The sequence below is a fragment of the Asterias amurensis genome, chromosome 21, assembly GCF_032118995.1.
Source record: "Asterias amurensis chromosome 21, ASM3211899v1".
Lineage (NCBI taxonomy): Eukaryota > Metazoa > Echinodermata > Asteroidea > Forcipulatida > Asteriidae > Asterias > Asterias amurensis.
Window position 1 is genome coordinate 2959756 of NC_092668.1, and position 18470 is coordinate 2978225.

At 41.5% G+C, this 18470-nt stretch overlaps 1 pseudogene; it reads left to right on the forward strand.

The window, feature by feature from the left end:
* Positions 1–8799: 8799 nt before the first annotated feature.
* On the forward strand, positions 8800–16768 carry LOC139952940 (matrix metalloproteinase-19-like; annotated as a pseudogene).
* The last annotated feature ends 1702 nt before the right edge of the window (positions 16769–18470 follow it).

Here is an 18470-nt window from a genome sequence, read left to right on the forward strand (position 1 = left end):
ACCTCCGTCATTAGCGTGTGATAGCTAATTTGTTGTTGGGCTTTTTTCGTGGCTGATGCAGAGGAATAACTATGTAATCTCAGACTTGACATCAAGTCTACGTGCGCGGTGTTGTGAGGGCAATGTTTTTATTGTGGGCGAGCCATAACCGACTTGCATTCATGCATTTCAATGAAAAAAACGTGTGCCGCCGAAATGTTTACCTACACCGGGCCGGGGTTACCCACACCCGTGTTGAATCCATACATAATTTCGTCACAAGGTTGAGGGGGGAGGGGGAGGGGGTCGTCTTTTTTTACGGAGCACTTTGTGATAAACCACACCATTTGAATATTTCTAACCTCCATGATCACATCACACTACCAGCAGTTACTTTTGCCTCTCTATGAGAGTGCAGTAACGAGAGCAGCAACACTCTACTTGGAGACTTTTAAAGTAAAAATGTAAATTAGGATTATTGGGGACCAATTCAAGCTTAAAAGTTGAAGTTAAATCTTTGAGATTTGAGTTTGTCTCCGCGGGACAGATTTCCTAAGGCACCGGCTTTAGAATGCACTAGCCTGTAAACAAGTAAATTACAGTTGAGCCTTGTAAACATGCCGCCACCTTGTGGTCATATACCGTACAGGTTTACTTGTGGCGTTTATGGTTATAGACTGGGCCCCTGTTTTTATCTGCCAAGGGACGCTCCGCAGTACAAAACGGCTGATTACAGGTTTTATAGACCTTATCGCAAATACCAATGCGCAAGCGCAGACTGTTGAATGAGGTGCATTGTGGGATAGATATGAATCAAATTTGGATACCAGCTAGACCACAATGCATCTAAATCCAAGCTTTACGCGCGCGCCCCAGTATTTGCGAAAAGGTCTATAGACCTTATCGCAAATACCAATGCGCAAGCGCAGACTGTTGAATGAGGTGCATTGTGGGATATATATGAATCAAATTTGTAATCAGCTAGACCACAATGCACCTAATTCCAAGCTTTCCGCGCGCGCCCCAGTATTTGCGAAAAGGTCTATAGACCTTATCGCAAATACCAATGCGCAAGCGCAGACTGTTGAATGAGGTGCATTTTGGGATAGATATGAATCAAATTTTGCTACCAGCTAGACCACAATGCACCTAATTCCAAGCTTTACGCGCGCGCCCCAGTATTTGCGAAAAGGTCTATGATGGCCCCTGATGGAAAGACTACTGCCCTCTGTTGGTGGATGTAGATGTTGGGAAGATCATCTAAACAAACGAAAAGGGGCCTTTGTTTATAGTGCTTTGATGATAATGTCTGTTTTTATACCATGTTACCTGTGGCATAGAGCCACAGAGCCTGGACTTCCTGCATGCATGTTTTACACAGAATACTTTGAACAATAATTATTATTTGGAGGTCGTGTAATCTGAACAACGCAGGTGTCGGATGCAATTATGCCCTCTATGCAATACTATCCGGAGGACATTATTGCATATGCAATAGTGTCCGCCGGACGGTTTTGCCCGGACACATTTGCATACGCAGTTGTGTCCGCCTCGTGCAAAACCGTCCTTGTAGTAAATTAAACGCCCTTGGTCGACGGAACACGTTCGCCATATTTTTTACATGAATGACATGGGAAATGTTCGGCCGTTGGGTATTCGCTGCAATCATAAAAATACGTGAATATTCATGCTGCATATACATGTACGTATTTTCAGTGCATGCACGCTCGCTTACGCGCGCACATACATGTACAGTCATGTACATGTCCGCCGGACGGTTTTTGCATAGCCCCGGACACGATTGCATATGTAAAAGTGTCCGGAGCGGACAGTATTGCACGGCGGACACATTGGCAGACTTTGAAACGCTAGGTGGCAGCAGACTTACCAGGTAAATTGCCATTGTTTACGTATTTCTGAGCCTGCGCATATTACCGAGAATAATGGATTGTACCAAGTAAGTCTGCTGCCACCTAGTGTCCTAAAAGTCCCCTATTGCATCTGACACCGGTGTGGCAGGACATTCGGTTCCCCTTTGCAAACTCAGTGTACAAACTTCTTCTGTGTAGCTATAGCGCCCTCTTTTGAATCACCCTCTTCCAGCCTACTTTCCCATGACGGGGACAGAATATCCGCTGGCCGGAATTCAATGGGGACACCGGTGTCCCAGGGAATTCTGCAAAATGGAAGCTATTCACAAAGATGGCGTATTTGAAACCATCCATTGTGCCTAATACTGGGGCAAATTTTCATAGAGCTGCTTAAGCAAAAAATTTCCTTAAGCATGAAAATAGCTCGCTTATTTTTACACATGTTACTGGCCAAAATGTCATGCCATATACACTGCTTGTGACTGGTATTTAGCTGTTGTTTACTTAGCATAACAATTGAGTGGAGTCTTGGCTGGTAATCTGATTTTACTAAGCAAAGATGTTTTTGCTTAAGCAACATTTGTGCTTAAGCAGCTCTATGAAATTGGGCTCAGATCAGTTCCTCTCCATGTACAGACTAACAACACAGTTATCTTGTACGAAATACGCCTTTAAGGTATAAGGGAGCATAAAGGAATACTGTTAAATTCGTGGTCTATTAAGGCAGTGGCAAAGGTTACACTTTTTCAATGAATGGTGTCAATAGAAAACAAAATCAAACTACTTCACAACGGAGGCTTTAATTGAAACTGTGCATGGTGGAAGTATAACTGACATAGGTTTGCGGTAACACCATTTGAATATTTCGTTTGAGTAGTGTTGGTTTTTTAAAAGGTGTCAAAGACTCGACGTTTCGATCAGTAAGCTCTGATCGTCTTTAGGGGAATGCTCCGCAACGTCCTATATAACAGCAATACTTTTTTCGAGGGGATTGAACCAATACATTATTTTGTTTTGCCCGATATTGACCCTTTTCGTAAGTTACAACCACTTGGGTTCAGACTTCTGTCGCCAGTCAGTGTTGTCTCAATAACTGAGTATTTTTTCATCATCAATGGCTTTCAACAAATACAGGAAATCCACAGAGGAAACGCCTACTGATCTGATAATGATGATAAATAAACTCATTGCCACGCACAGGTCTGTCCACCTCCTGTAAAATAACCTTGGTTTTGATGATAGGCAAGCGGACATGTGGGCGGGTGAGTCAAAAGCAATAATTGAAAATCAAATCTCAGCTTTCTTGAAGAAGTAATTATCATTTTGTCAGCCATCTTATTCTTCTTGATGGGACTCCTCATTTGAGGTTTGTCAACGGTTTTTATTGTGAAAGCTTGCAAGAAGGTATGCAGTGTATTTAATAATAATGTACATTTATAGTGTTCACATATCCGTTAAAAATGCTCAACTATCTATAAATGCAAAAGAGTGAAAATGGAACTATTTGAAGAGCAATATGAGAGACAACCCTTTTTCGAGTGGTCTTCCACTCTTTTAGATTGAAGTGTGCATCTTTTTTGAATGATTTTTCATCCTGTCCATGGCCAATTTCATAGAGCTGCTAACGCAAAAAATTGCTTAAGCACGAAAATAGCTCGCTTATTTTACACCTGTTACTGGCAAAAATGTCATGCCATATACATTGCTTATGCCTGGTATTTAGCTGTTGTTAACTTGCACATAAGAATCGAGTGAATATTTGGCCGGTAATCTGTTTTTACTAAGCAAGACTTTTATTGCTTAAGCAAAATTTTATGCTTAAGCAGCTCTATGAAACTGGGCACTGGAGTGAAACCCCTTAAAGCGTGAAATAACCACCACTCTTTTGAAAGAGCCATATGAGGGACAGCTCGATATGTAAAGAGTGGTGTTTTTCACTCTTTTACATTTATAGGTAAGGTGCCAACAAAGAAAGTCATACAAACTTGTGACAAAAAGCAAATGTTCAAACTTTTATTTGTTTTCTCGTATGTAGGCCCACATGGTGGTTTACCCACACTGTTAAACTAAGATGAATACTACTCAATGTGATCCAGATGATTGTGTGGGCCTAATGACTTAGAGGGCCTGATGACGTCACAAATTCCAGTTCATCCGAACAAGTGTTCACCGCACTTTAGAAGTGCATAAAACATGCCGGTACTTTGATACCACGTCCTACTTCCTATTCTGTTAGACCTTCATGAGTTTCGGCTAAAACCCGCATCCACCGGAAAGCATGGCATCTGCAGATGTAATAATGGATGACTATCTGATTATTAATCAACCACAATGACTTGGAGTAACTTTGAACACTGCCATTTACTTGCCGGTGTAGTCAACCAAAGGCACTGGACACTATTGGTAGTTACTCAAAATAATTGTCAGCATAAGTTGTCTTTTGAGAAAGAAGTAATTTCTCACTAAAATATTTGAATTGAAGTCCTTAAGTTAGGACAAGTAACTCGTCCTAACTCGAGATAAGAATAGTCTTAACTCTATGTGAACTCCTCCAGGACACCAGGTAATAGGTAACAATGTAAATCCATTGTGAACGGGCAAGACGGCCGCCCATTTTTCGTAAGCAATAGTTATGCTGGTATAGTTAGAACGAAAATTTGCTAACCGTTAAACAGCGCCATGAAATTGGCACAGTTTGTGATACAGCGCCCAAAAGCTGCTTTAAGGCAGTGGACACTATTGGTAATTGTCAAAGACCAGCCTTCACAGCTGGTATATTATCTCAACGTATGCATAAAATAACAAACCTGTGAAAATTTGAGCTCAATCGGTCATCGAAGTTGCGAGATAATAAAAGAGAAATAACCCTTGTAACACGAAGTTGTGTGCGTTATGATGAATGATTTCGAGACCTCAAGTTCTAAATCTGAGGTCTCGAAATCAAATTCGTGAAAAATTACCATCAACCTCTCTCCATTACTCGTCACCAAGAAAGGTTTTATGCTAATAATTATTTTGAGAAATTACCAATAGTGTCTACTGCCTTTAAGCAGCTCTATGAAATTGGCCCCTGAGCGCCACTGGCGTCAATTTGACAGAGACCGACCTTCACACCAAATTGAGGTTTTTTGTGTGCAACAAACAAAACACACCGGTGTATTGTTTCTGCTCAATATTTATTTTGCTCATTCATTCTGACAACCTGTTTTAACTTCCATTACCCCTCAATTTCCACTAATCTGAACAAAATAAATACTGAGCAGAAACAATACACCGGTGTGTTTTGTTTGTTGCACACAGGGTCCAATTTCATAGAGCTGCTGGAAGGCAGTGGACACTATTGGTAATTTCTCAAAATAATTATTAGCATAAAACCTGAATACCGGACACTTTGGCACCTTGCAAACTCGGCACCAGCAAACTCGGCACCTCTCAAACTCGGCACCCACAACCTCGGCACCTTGCAAACTCGGCACCCACAAACTCGGCACATGCGCAACTACAAACTCGGCACCTGAGTGTCCGGTACCCGTCAGGATAACTGAAAGTTTACTAAACACATGACGTTGACTTTGACCATGTGTGTAATACTGTAGACACTGTGCACGTTTTTTTATTGTCAAAGACCAGCCAAACCGTCATGCCACATGTAAAATTTGTGACTGCATCCTGTGTTCAAACCTGCTTAACAGAATAGCATTAAGCAACATGTTTTGCTTAAGCAGTTCTATGAAATTGGGCCCTGGTTCCTAACTCGCAATCAAATGGTATGTAAAGCAACAGACGTTCCGACTCTCCCCTATTCTTGTTGCAAGACGTTTCTCTTTTCCCTTTCACGCACACCGCGGCCAATTCACCAACAGCGCCCGCACCGACTCACCTGACTTAGTCCACTCAAGTCAGGTGAGTCGCGATGTCGATGAATTGTCTGCGGTGTGCGTGAAAGGGAAACGAGAAACGTCTTGCACCAAGACTAACTCTCCCCGCGATTCCCGCGGTATTCTACTACTGTTGTCTCGACTGGGGAGTAGAAGTCGGCAACCAGCAGTTCGCGCGAGAGCAGTGATCTCGCCGAATTGGGATCCCTCGACAAAGCACCGCCACAACTCGACTATCTCACCGCGTGGGACCATTAACGACTTGTCCACAAGTCTAATCTGTTGCATGTTTCCCCCATGGTGAAACTACAACATACAAGTCATGTGCAATGTATTTGTTGTTGTTTGTTGCCGGTTGTTTTAACCTTTGCTGTCTGTTTTCAGTGCCTGTGTTTTTTTGCTCACTATCCTTTTTACACTTTACTCGCTTTCACTCCCTTTTTTTTTTTTTTTTTTTTTTTTTACTTGACCTCATGTTTTTCTATTTTGTGTCTGTGTTGTGCTGTCACAGCTTTTTAGGAAGACTACCTTGGTCGAAACGTGATGCCTAAATTAACCCATGTGTTGCCTAAAATTACATTCCATGTGGACGTTCCAAACGGACGGTTAAACTCGGCATAATTGCGCAGTGCTTGAAATCAAATTGCAATTATTTTGTAAAACCTTTGGTGAAACTCCATACTTCAGATTTGCTGCTGCCAGTTGGTATATTATAAATAAATACGAAATACAATTCAATCGAAAATAAAAGCTGGCACAAACAGGGAAACTGTCAGAATAAAAACAATGTTGAAACCACTTTAGAAAATAGTATACTGAAAGTATGATGGAGTTTACCGCTGTAGTTCAACACTTAACAATGTTTGTTGTTTCAATGATGAGACCACAATGACAAAAATAAACTAGATAAATAACTCGAGTTTATTATGTCATGCCTGTAGTTATCGAAGTCTTTAGTTACATATTTTAAAGGCAGTGGACACTATTAGTAATTACTCAAAATAATTATCAGCATAAAACCTCACTTGGTAACGAGTAATGGGGAGAGGGTGATAGTAAAAATCATTGTGAGTAACGGCTCCCTCTGTGAAGTGACGTAGTTGTCGAGAAAAAAGTAATTTTTCACGAATTTAATTTCGAGACCTCAGATTTAGAATTTGAGGTCTCGAAATCAAGCATCTGAAACAAAGCACACAACTTCGTGTGACAATGTTTTTTCTGCCATTATTATCTCGCAACTGTTACGACCGATTGAGCTCAAATTTTCACAGGTTTGTTATTTTATAAGATAATGTATAATGTTGAGACACACCAAGTGAGAAGACTGGTCTGTGACAATTACCAATAATGTCCACTGCCTTTAAATCATGATTTCCTGCCAGAATCGCTATCAGTTTGTGCACGTGATACTGTTTCAATACGGTGTTTATTTCAATGTGGCATTGAATTATTCGGTATTATACCCAAGAATAAGTTTGAAAACATGACCTGGGTTCCACAATCCTCTATGTTTGATAGTTTCCTAGAATAAGATAGGATCCTGTTTTAATCCTACATAATTCACACTAACCTGTAAAAGAAAAAAATTATAATTTTAATTTCATTTCAAATGAGAAATTAGAAGAAAAATAACAATGCAACCCCATTTAACAAAAGAAATAATCAAACATATCAGCCAACACAATATCCAATCACAATTATTAATTAACTGGACATTTCAAATGTAGGCCCTTACGACAACAAAATTTCAACGAGTCATGGTTTCAGTTGTGTTTTCATGTTCAGTTTGTTTGGTTTTGAATGTATCAAGGAGACCTGGGCCCAATTCCAAAAAGCTGTGTGATTTTGGCTGGTAACCCGTTTCTGTTAAAGGGAAGGTACACTATTGGTAATTGTCAAAGACCAGTGTTCTCGCTTAATGTATCTCAACATATGCATAAAATAACAAACCTGTGAAAATTTGAGCTCAATTTGGTCATCGGATTTGGGAGAAAGAGATTGAAAGAAAAAACTACCTTATTGGACGAATTTCTGTGCTTTCAGATAGGAATAAAAGACTTCTAGCTAGAAGTCTTTTATAATTTTAGTGAGAAATCACCTCTTTCTACAAAAACTACGCTACTTCAGAGGGAGTCGTTTCCCACAATGTTTTATATTATCATCAGCTCTCCAATGCTGTTTACCAAGTCAGTTTTTAAGTTAATAGTTGTTTGGAGTAATGACCAAACGTGTACCTTCCCTATAAGCAGTAATTTTCTGTGCTTAGCAATGTTGTTGTGCTCAAAGGCTGGCGATTCTACAGAGTTTATTAATCATAACAGCAAGTCACTCTTTTTTCTTGTATTGTTTCTAAACACTGACAGCTCATTTTAAGATGAAAATTGGTTTATTGTAAAGCTGAGCACAGGAAATCATTCAGAAAAACACATAATTGTGTTTGATTGGCGTTTAGCCTGGTGCCGTTTATAGGCTTTATCATTGTATAGCTGTTTGTAACGCACGTAAAAGAACCCAGTGCGCTTTTATCGAAAAGAGAAGGGGTTCGCCCCAGTGTTCCTGGCTGTGGCTGCTAAATGCGCCGTAGCACCTACCCCCAGGTGCTACATAATGTCTCCTCAGTATTGATAACTTTAAAAAACTATTTTTCTGTAAAAATGTATCTACTAAAGTGTCTTGTGAACATAGTTGGTATACACATTGCGCTACAATTATAAGAAGACTTAGATGCTATTGTCTTGATGAACAGTTCTATATGCCTACGGCATAAAATAGCTTGCCTGATTTTAAAAACTGACACTCTTATTTTATAGTATAAGGTATCCCGGAAGAACTGAACTAATGTATAAGTTTCGTGAATGTACTTCATTGTTTTATCAAACTTTGAGCCGTGAAGGGGGGGGGGGGGGGCAGGGCTCAGTAGTGCTCTTCTGTGAACGCCATTCTAGTTTTGAAAAGTCAAACTTTAAGTACCAGGTTTGTTTGTCCGAAAGTGGTCGAGTCATGTTGTGGACGAAGCAAACAGATTGGATAGGAATGTTTCAAAAAGCATGTACTTCGTCATAGCATAGAGCAAGGAACAAACATAGATTTAGTCGATCACAATCGAGAAGAGCAGACAATTTCAACTTTGGGAATAATTGTTAACATCGACCGAGAAACACCAACCACATGATGACGGGGAAGATGCTGTTTCTATCGGCGGTGCTGGTCGTTGCTTTCACGGTCGCTAATTCGTTTACGGTCAACTCGTCGGATTCAGCAGTGGTAGGCTCATTATTTTGTGAGGTTTATTTGGGATTTTTCTATACTATATCATATTATATTATTACTAACGTCTTTATTCACAGAGAGATAGGGAGTCATGTCGCGGCCTAGACTTGTGGACAAGTCGTTAAATCGGCCCCACGCGCCGAGATAATGCTCTCGCGAGATCACTGCTCTCGCGCGAACTGATGGCTTCCCGATTTCAACTGGGAGCCATCAGTTCGGGCGAGAGCAGTGATCTCGCGAGAGCACTATCTCAGCGCGTGGGGCCAATTGAACGACTTGTCCACAAGTCTAGTCGCGGCCAAAAACTTGATTTACAAAAGGTATCAAAACCCCTTAAATAGGACTCTTCTTAGTACGCCCTCCCCCATTTCCATACAAAAAACACACACCAAAATCTTGGATGAAGAAATTTCAGCCCCAAAACATCTCAATTTGAATTATCTTAGATGTTCCTGAACTACTATGGATACTTGGTGAGACAACCCTCCGTGGATGGCTCAGTAAACACAGAGGAAGACATGACGAAAGCGATTTGCAATTTCCAACACATGGCAAATCTAGAAGTTACATGTAAGTTGCACTTTCATTTCTTATATCTAACCAAAGCCTTTGTGATTTAAACGTTGCGGACTTAAAGGCAGCGGACACTAATTACTCAAAATAATTATCAGCATAAAACCTCACTTGGTAACGAGTAATGGGGAGAGGTTGATGGTATAAAACATTGTGAGAAACGGCTCCCTCTGAAGTGAAAGAAGTAATTTTCCACGAATCTGATTTCGAGATATCAAGTTTAGAGTTTGAGTTCTTGAAATCAAGCATCTAAAAGCACACAACTTCGTGTGACAAGGGTGTTATATTCTTTCATAGTTATCTCGCAACTCCGACGACCAATTGAGCTCAAATTTTCACAGGTTTGTTATTTTATGCATATGTTGATATACACCAAGTGAGAAGACTGGTCTTTGACAATTACCAATAGTGTCCACTGTCTTTAATGTTATACTGTGGCTGTGCCGAGATGTAGAACAAAGAGCTACTCCAGTAGCTTTTTCCCTCGTACTGCATCTCTTTGGAACTCCTTGCCTGGTGCATGTTTCCCTTCATCCTATGATCTTCCATCTTTTAAGAGGAATGTCAATTCCTACCTTCAGCTCCACTGAGTTTCTGCATGTCTGTGTTTTCTTCCTTGTAGCCCTTAACCTAGAGTGGCTTTTAGCTTAGTTTCGGGCGACTTGCATAAAAAAAAAAAAAAAAAAAAAAAAAAAAAAAAAAAAAAAAATTTTGGCTGGTAACCTGTTTCTGGTTAAGCAATACTTTTCTGTGCTTAGCAAGTTTTTGTGCATAAACTTTATGAAATTTTGGGCCCTGGGGCCGGGTGGATTTCACAAAGAGGAATTATCTCGAGTTGGGACGAGTTACTCATCCTCACTTAGGACTAGCCTTAAGTTTTGAGTATCACCTATAGGACTAGTCCTGCAGTTAGGACCAATCCCAAATCTTTGTGAAATCGACCTCTGTTCTATGTGCTATTCTACGAACATGTAGGTGAACTCGACAGTGCGACGATGCAGAAGATGAACGAGCCTCGCTGTGGAATGCCCGATGTCGTCGGCCACAACTTCGACGCCAAAAGAAAGAGACGATTCGCTCTGGGGTCGAGGTGGCCAACGACAGACTTAACGTTCCGGATAGATAACCGTACCCCTGACATACCCAATCCTGATGACGTCGACGATACTCTTATTGCTGCCCTGCAGGTATGACTATGGCCCTTTCCGAAACCACGGCTTCGGCCCCAGTTTCGGCTCAGGCTAGCTTGACCCCGCAGTTGTTTTGACAAATTGTGAGCGCTTTACGTACGCGCTCAGGGCTTCAGACGAGATGATGGAGCCTGAAGCCGAATCCAAAGCCGAAGCCGTGGTTTCGAAAAGTGCCTACAGTCAGAGCTATGGTTATGAAGGCATTTTGTATGCCGCTTAAAGCCTTATGTAAACCCTGCATGTTGTTTGTAAATCTGTGAACATTTGTTTCGTTCCGAAAGTGTCCAATGGCTTTGAAGGCACTGAACACTTTATGTTACTCAAAATACCATAAAAACTTACTTGGTATATTGCAAACAATGCAGAGCTAATGATAGTATAAAACATTGTGAGAAACGGCTCACTCTGAAGTGAACGTAGTTTTTGATAAGGAGGTTATTTTCTCACTCCAATATTAAAATAATATTTTAAAAAATAAGCCTTTTTAGGCATCTAAAGTACAAACATATACTTTGTGCAACAAGTGTGTTTTTATTACATTAGTGTCTTGCAACACCGACGACCAATTTAGTCTTAAGTTTTCACAGATTTGTTATTCTATGCATTTTGTTTGTTTGAGCCAAAGCCCAATCCCAAGCCGTGGTTTCAAAAGGGGCCTAAAATTCCAAAGTGTTCTCAAAATAACCAGTCTCCATCCGATACAATCAGGTCTGGGCTGACGTCACGCCCCTCACCTTTACACGAGTATTCGGTGACACGCCCGCTGATATCATCATCACGTTCGACCAGACCGACCACCGGGACGGCAATCCGTTCGACGGGCCAAGGGGCGTCCTGGCCCATGCGTTCTTCCCACAGTTCGGAATGCTCATTTCGACGAAGCTGAGAGGTGGACAATCAACACAAATGACGGTGCTATGGATATATATATTTTTTTAAATAAGTTACCTATCAAGTCGTAAACTGACGACTGCCCAAATACGTTAATACAATAATATATCTCTCTTCCATTGGCATCAAAGTTCCGTAGAGTACTGCGTCATATTTTCCGTATAGGAAACAGCACGCACGAAGTGATGGTTGAAAAACCTCACTCTTAAGCCAGACCGTATCAAGGAAAAAAACATTATTCATTTTGCTTAAAACTTTAACCTTCACCTGTATTTAACCATAACGAAACAGTAACTGAATTTTTTCTCTCAAGATTTTCCTATATTTTTTAAAGACCTCAATGAAACACAAGTCTTACGTAAACAGTGACTTTTTATAGTCTGCATAAACATTGACGATTTAGATTCTTACGTAAACAGTGACGTTTTACAGTCTTACGAAAGCAGTGACGTTTAACGGTCTAACGTAAACAGTGACGTTTTACAGTCTTGCGTAAACAGTGACGTTTTATAGTCTTTTACGTATAACAGTGACGTTTTACAGCCTTACTTAAACAGTGGCATTTAACGGCCTTACGTGAACAGTTACGTTTTACCCACTGATACAGATTTGACTAGAATCATTTTTTTCTTTCTCCTTGTTGCATCACAGGAATCAATCTTTTCCAAGTAGCTGCCCACGAGTTCGGTCACAGCTTGGGCCTCGGTCATTCCGACATTGAGGAAGCGTTGATGGCGCCCTTCTACCGTGGATACGTTCCGGACTTTGAACTCCATTCGGACGATATTGCTGGAATTCAAGCTCATTATGGTATATGATTCCACATTGTTTACTTCAAAGTTGTGATCTGAATTGATTCCTTGCAAATCAAGTTAGAGAAAGTCAAAGCAGCGTCACTGAGGTCATAGGTCATTTGCCCGAGAGTTGTGCGTTTGCATTGTTTGACGTCCATTATGCGTCTAATGCAATAACTATGGATTTTTGATTTTCATACATCATCATCATCATTCATCTATTGTTAGATAAAACCCCACTCCACTGACATTGTCGTTGTCATTGCAACTGACACTGTCAATGTCATTGTAATTGACAATACCACTTGCCTTGTCATTGATATTGTCATTAATATTGTCACTCATGGCATCGTCGTTGTAATTGTCGTTGACTTTGTCACTGACATTGTCGTTGACATTGCCACTGGCATTGTCGTTGACATTGTCACTGACTTTGTCATCGTCGTTGTCATTTGATACGAATAGGTGTAAACGCAGGAGCTCCGGATGCTACTGTGGAAACCAACCCAGCAACGCCCCAAGGCGGTCAGTGCACAGGGAGGGTGGATAGTGTTACGACGTCACAGGACAGAAGCACATATATTTTTGAAGGTAAAATGTTACAAGAGTTTTACAGTAGCAATAAGTGTGCCTGCCCCATCAACTAAGAGTTTCATTTGAAATAGTTTTGCTTATTTGTCCATTAATACTTAGTGCTGTTGGAGAACAATGTCTTAGAAGCTTTACCGCGGTAATTCGCTTCTTCTTATTAAATGTTTAGGGATAAAAAGTTCCTTCTTGAATTAATCAAGCATCTGAAAGCACACAACTCACGTGTGAGAAGGGCGTTTTTTCTTCCATTATTATCTCGCAACTTCGACGACCAATTGAGCTCAAATTTTCACAGGTTTGTTATTTTGTGCATATGTTGAGATACACCAAGTGAGAAGACTGGTCTTTGCCAATTACCAAAGGTGTCCATTTTCTTTAAGGCCTATGTTTTTTTTAACACGCTATCGATATTATGATTTCTCGTTGCGATGGTTTCAGGCCTATGTTTTTTTTTACATGCTATCGATATTATGATTTCTCGTTGCGATGGAATCATGACAATGTAAACATTGAATCAAGGAAGAAGTACTTTAGGATTCTATAAAAATGTTGGTCTTGTTTTTGTTTTGGGTTTTTTCTTTCTTGTTTATACATATAAGCGACGTGAATTATATTTGTTTAATCGATGTGCGTTTTATATATAGGCATGTGTGTGTATTTTAATCTTTTAACTTCCACTTTTTCTGTATATATTAGGAAGCAACGTGTGGAAAATTGAGTTGAACGCCAATCAAATAGCGGTTGGTTTTCCCAAAACCATATCTTCAACCTTCAGTGGTCTTCCTGATGATATTGATGCTGCACTTTACAACCAAGCGGACGGTACTAACCACTATTTTAAGGTAAACAGAAACGAAAACCAACTCCAACCCCCCCCCCCCCCCCCCCCGCCTATGTTTTCATGCCATTCAGCGTAAAGCCGTGTCCGAATTGGCGACTTCGGCCACAGCTACGGCTATGGCGCGCGCGTCTCCCTATTCTTGAACACTGGCAGACGCGCTGATCTAGCCGTAGCTGTAGCCAAAGTCGCCGATTCGGACACGGCCTAATTACGTCATCGGGCACGTTTCCATGGGTCTGATGTATTTATAAAAAAAAAAGCAATAAAGTACATGTTAGAGCTTCTCATACGGTTTCAGCTATAAAACAAAAGAAACACAAGGGGCCATTTGATAAAACCCCACTCTGATAAAACAAACCTCATGGTTGATGAACAGAACCAAATACGGACACGTGGAAACTTATCGCTTAGAAAAAAACACGTTTCCGATGTTTAACCATAGAACAAGGATAAAGACAACATTGGGGGGGGGGGGCACCATGCCACATATCGAGCATACTTAAACACACTGTATAGAAGTATCACATACCACCCATCGCTTAAATCATCAAAGGGAATTTTCGAGATTCCAAGCGCACAATGTAGACACAATTGGGGGGGGGGGGGGGTGCACAATGGCTCATAGTCGAGCACCCTTTTAACACACTGTTCCTCTTGTACAAAAGTACCCCCCCCCCCAACCACCACCCTTAATCCACCACGGAATTTCGAGATTCCAGGCGCACAATGAACTTAGACACAATTACACCACCAAGTCAAAAGTACCCAGTGTGTGACGTTTCGCTTCTTCTCCAGGGAAGCCAATATTGGCAGTTCTAGAATGAAGTGATGGACACAGGCTTCCCCCGGGATATTAGCACTGGCTACCCCGGTCTACCAGACGATCTCGACGCTGCATTTGCCTGGAGTGGTAATGGCAGACTTTACTTCATCAAAGGTAAATTATTTCTCCTATTGACATTGAGTTTTTAAAAGGCTTCACACGCCGTTTTATATTCTGTTATTTTGACGAGAGGCCCGGTACGGTAGCAAACCGTGTTTTTGTGTACATCAAACTGTCCATTGTCATAGTGCTTTGCAATGGAGATTGTGTGTGTAACCGATTCAAAAAAGGAAGTCATTAAAAAAAATCAGGACAACTTCTCTGAACGCCAATTCGCAACTACAGAAGAAAAACAAAATTGTGACCCAGTATGAGCAAGCTCGATCTCGGGACTATAGTTGACCATTAATTACCATTGGGGGATTTTTCCTGGTATCCAGGATGTATTTCATGCAAATGTAACCATGGAACATTGACTAGTGGTTGACAAATGGTCGCTGATCGAACTTGCCCCAAATTAGATGCGGATGTCCCCCAGAATTCTTTGCGAGCCGATCTATGTACATTGCCTATAACTGAAGAAATAATGGGTGCGTTCGTTTAGCTTCCCTGGGTCGACCCCGGTGTGTGATGGTTGTTTTTTTTCCAGGACGAACGTGTGCAGATAATTACCCACGTTCGTCCTGTCCAAAAAAAAAAAAACGCCACACACCGGGGTCGACCCAGAAAAGCTAAACGACCGCACCCAATGTTTGTGGCTGCATGTGTTGTTTGGTTGTTAAAACGAGATGCACGAAATTTATTCACTTCATATTATTTCAAGAAGCATCTGAAATCACACCTGTTTCCACAATGATTGTTTTGCTGTTTGATTTAACTTGCATTTTGTCTCATCGTTTAGTTGGTTCTCTGTTTCATCTTAAACCGCTGTGGTCTTGATGAAATGGCGACGATATATACATCATTTTTGTACATGTATATGTATATATTCCTTAGTAACATCCACAGCTGCCAAATCGTTCTGTGATATTAGAACGCTAGGTGGCAGCAGACATCCGGTAATAATTTACATCTATCTGGTAATTCTGCTGCACCTTATAGCGTCTCAGAAAGACCCCTGTTGCTTTATGGTCTCGAAATTCAAGGAAAGCAAAGGGAATATCACACGCCCTTGACTGACAACAGTATCACTGGAAGTAAAGGCCCAGATAAAGGCTGATTAAAAGGGAGGTCAGAGGGAGGTCAAAGGAAGCACATTGTTAAGAGAACCTAGACGTTTAAATTTTGTGTTCAGGGGCAATTTCATAGAGCTGCTAAGCACAAACAGTTGCTTAGCATGACATTTCTTCAAACAGTAATACCAGAAAAACAGGATTACCAACAAAATTTCCATTTGTTGCATTTTGCTTGTTATTGGCTATTCAGCTGATATTTGCTCCTCCTGAAAACCATGTGGAAATTTGGTTGGTAATTCTGTTTTTATCGAGGCAGAAATTTCATGCTAAGCAAATTTCTGTGCTTAGCAGCTTCATGAGATTGGGCTCAGGTCAATGAACTGTGTTGGACTCATTATTTCAAGGTGAGTGAGTGCCTCGTACTTTTCAATAACTTTCATAGGTGACCAATACTACCGATTCTCAGACGACGGTGTCGACGCCGGATACCCGCGAGCAATAAGCGTATGGAATATCCCCGGTAACCAAGTCAGCGCTGCCGTGCAGGGTACCAACTCTCGCACGTATTTCTTCACCCCGGATGGGGTGTACTACAGGTTTAATGATCAGCAGTTCAATGTGGCCGCCGGGTACCCGCGGGATACGGCCGGGAATTGGCAGGGATGTCCGAGTGCGATCCGAGCAACCCCTGACGACGGAGACAATGGGGTTAAAGGTCACCTGCCAAGCCTCGTCGCTCTGGTGATCTCTAGTCTTGGGGCTTTCGTTTTACAAAATTACTAAAACAAGTTATGAGATGACTGCGGGTCGCATTTGTCTTGTTCCCTGACTACCAATGGTTATGTAAACGTTACACTTTTTTAATGGATACTCAAGATTTACCGGGTCGACACACGCGTATGTGGGTGGGTGGTTGGGTGGGTGGGTCGGGGTTAGCGACTGTGACTGGTACCCAGAGGTCGATTTCACAAAGAGTTAGGACTCGTCTTATCTCGAGTTAGGACAAGTAACTCGTCCTAACTTAGGATTAATCTTAAGGTCTGCGTGCTACAGTGCAGGGTTTGGACTCGTCTTAAGTCCTAAGATAAGTCCTAAGTTAGGAAGAGTTTGGTGAAATCGACGGCAGGATGTATTGCATGCATAGGTAACCATACATTGATCAGTGATTGACAGAAATGATCGCTGCTTGAACCTGCCCAAAGTAGAGGAGAGAGGGAAAACAATCAGTCATTCTGAGGTACTGTCCCCAAACCAAATGATGCACTCCTGTAGTGCTCACCATGTATATAAAGAGATCCCCCTCTCCAAAACCACCCTCCCCCAACCCAAATACCCTTGCCATCACCCCCACCCGATTCCGCTACTGATGAAGTGACGTAGATACTGATGGAATCTGGGGTTTTATGACTGTAGTTCTCGTCAGGAGATCGGTCCAAACATGATTCATGCTATTAACCTTTACGAGCCTTTACCACACGGCCACGACCCTGCCGGTTTTAAAAGGCCGTTTAAGAACTCGTCGCCTACTCTATTATTTATTCCCTTATCCAATACCCCTTTAAAAACTGTATTAGTGCACACTTTCGACAGCCAATTCAACTCATAGGCCTGCCATGTCAACATCATCCCATACAAAGTGTGATAACATTGCTCAGCTACCTCCATGGTTAAACGTACACTAGTCTAAAAACTTGTACAAATGAAGACTTTCTCTGGTTATTAAAAAAATAAATAGATAATAAGTGACATTAATATGTAAGAAAAAGGAGAAGCAATTGCTTTTTGTTTCCCTTCCCTATTAAAGACAAAAGAAACGTATTGTCGGCGGTGCGATGTGTAACCCGAAGTAGGTCTTATGGTTAGTCCCTTTGTATCTAAGTTTCGAGGAAGCACCGAAAGTGAATGTAGGTCTAGGTTTGCTTTTGTTTTTCTTTTATATGTGTCGAATGACCGATATGTGGAAAACATACTTTGTAACTTCTTTGAATTTGATACGGAAATAAAACGTGTACTTGTACATGTACATGTTTGGTGCGGTTACGCGCAATGGTTTTCCCACATTGTGACCCATATTTTGTTATTATGCTGTGTCCGAATTGGCGACTTTGGCTACAGCTACGGCTAGATCAGCGCGTCTGCCAGTGTTGAAGAATAGGCAGACGCGCACGCCCTAGCCGTAGCTGTAGCCAAGGTCGCCAATGGACCGATCCGGCCTATCAATCAAATTGTGCGCGTTCACCCATTTGACCAATCACAGCAATGCTTGTGGTCGGACAAACTCGGTCATGCGTGCGCGTATGTTTGACACGCGCGGCAGAATCGTGCAGAATGTCATTGGGAGTGCTCGTACACGTGTCTCGCTCACGTGCGCGGTGGGCGGAGCTTAGTGGAAAGCCGGAACGGTCCATTTGGACACGGCCTTACTAACATAACAAAAATTCTGATGTTAAACTCGCTTGAAGGTCTTGCTCATTTCAAGCTTATTATAAGACCAAAGCGTTCATCCTCATGGATTATTTAAGGGATTATATATATTCTCATACATCGTTTTGATTGCCCGCTTTCGAATTGCGGGCAATTTGATTACGTACGCG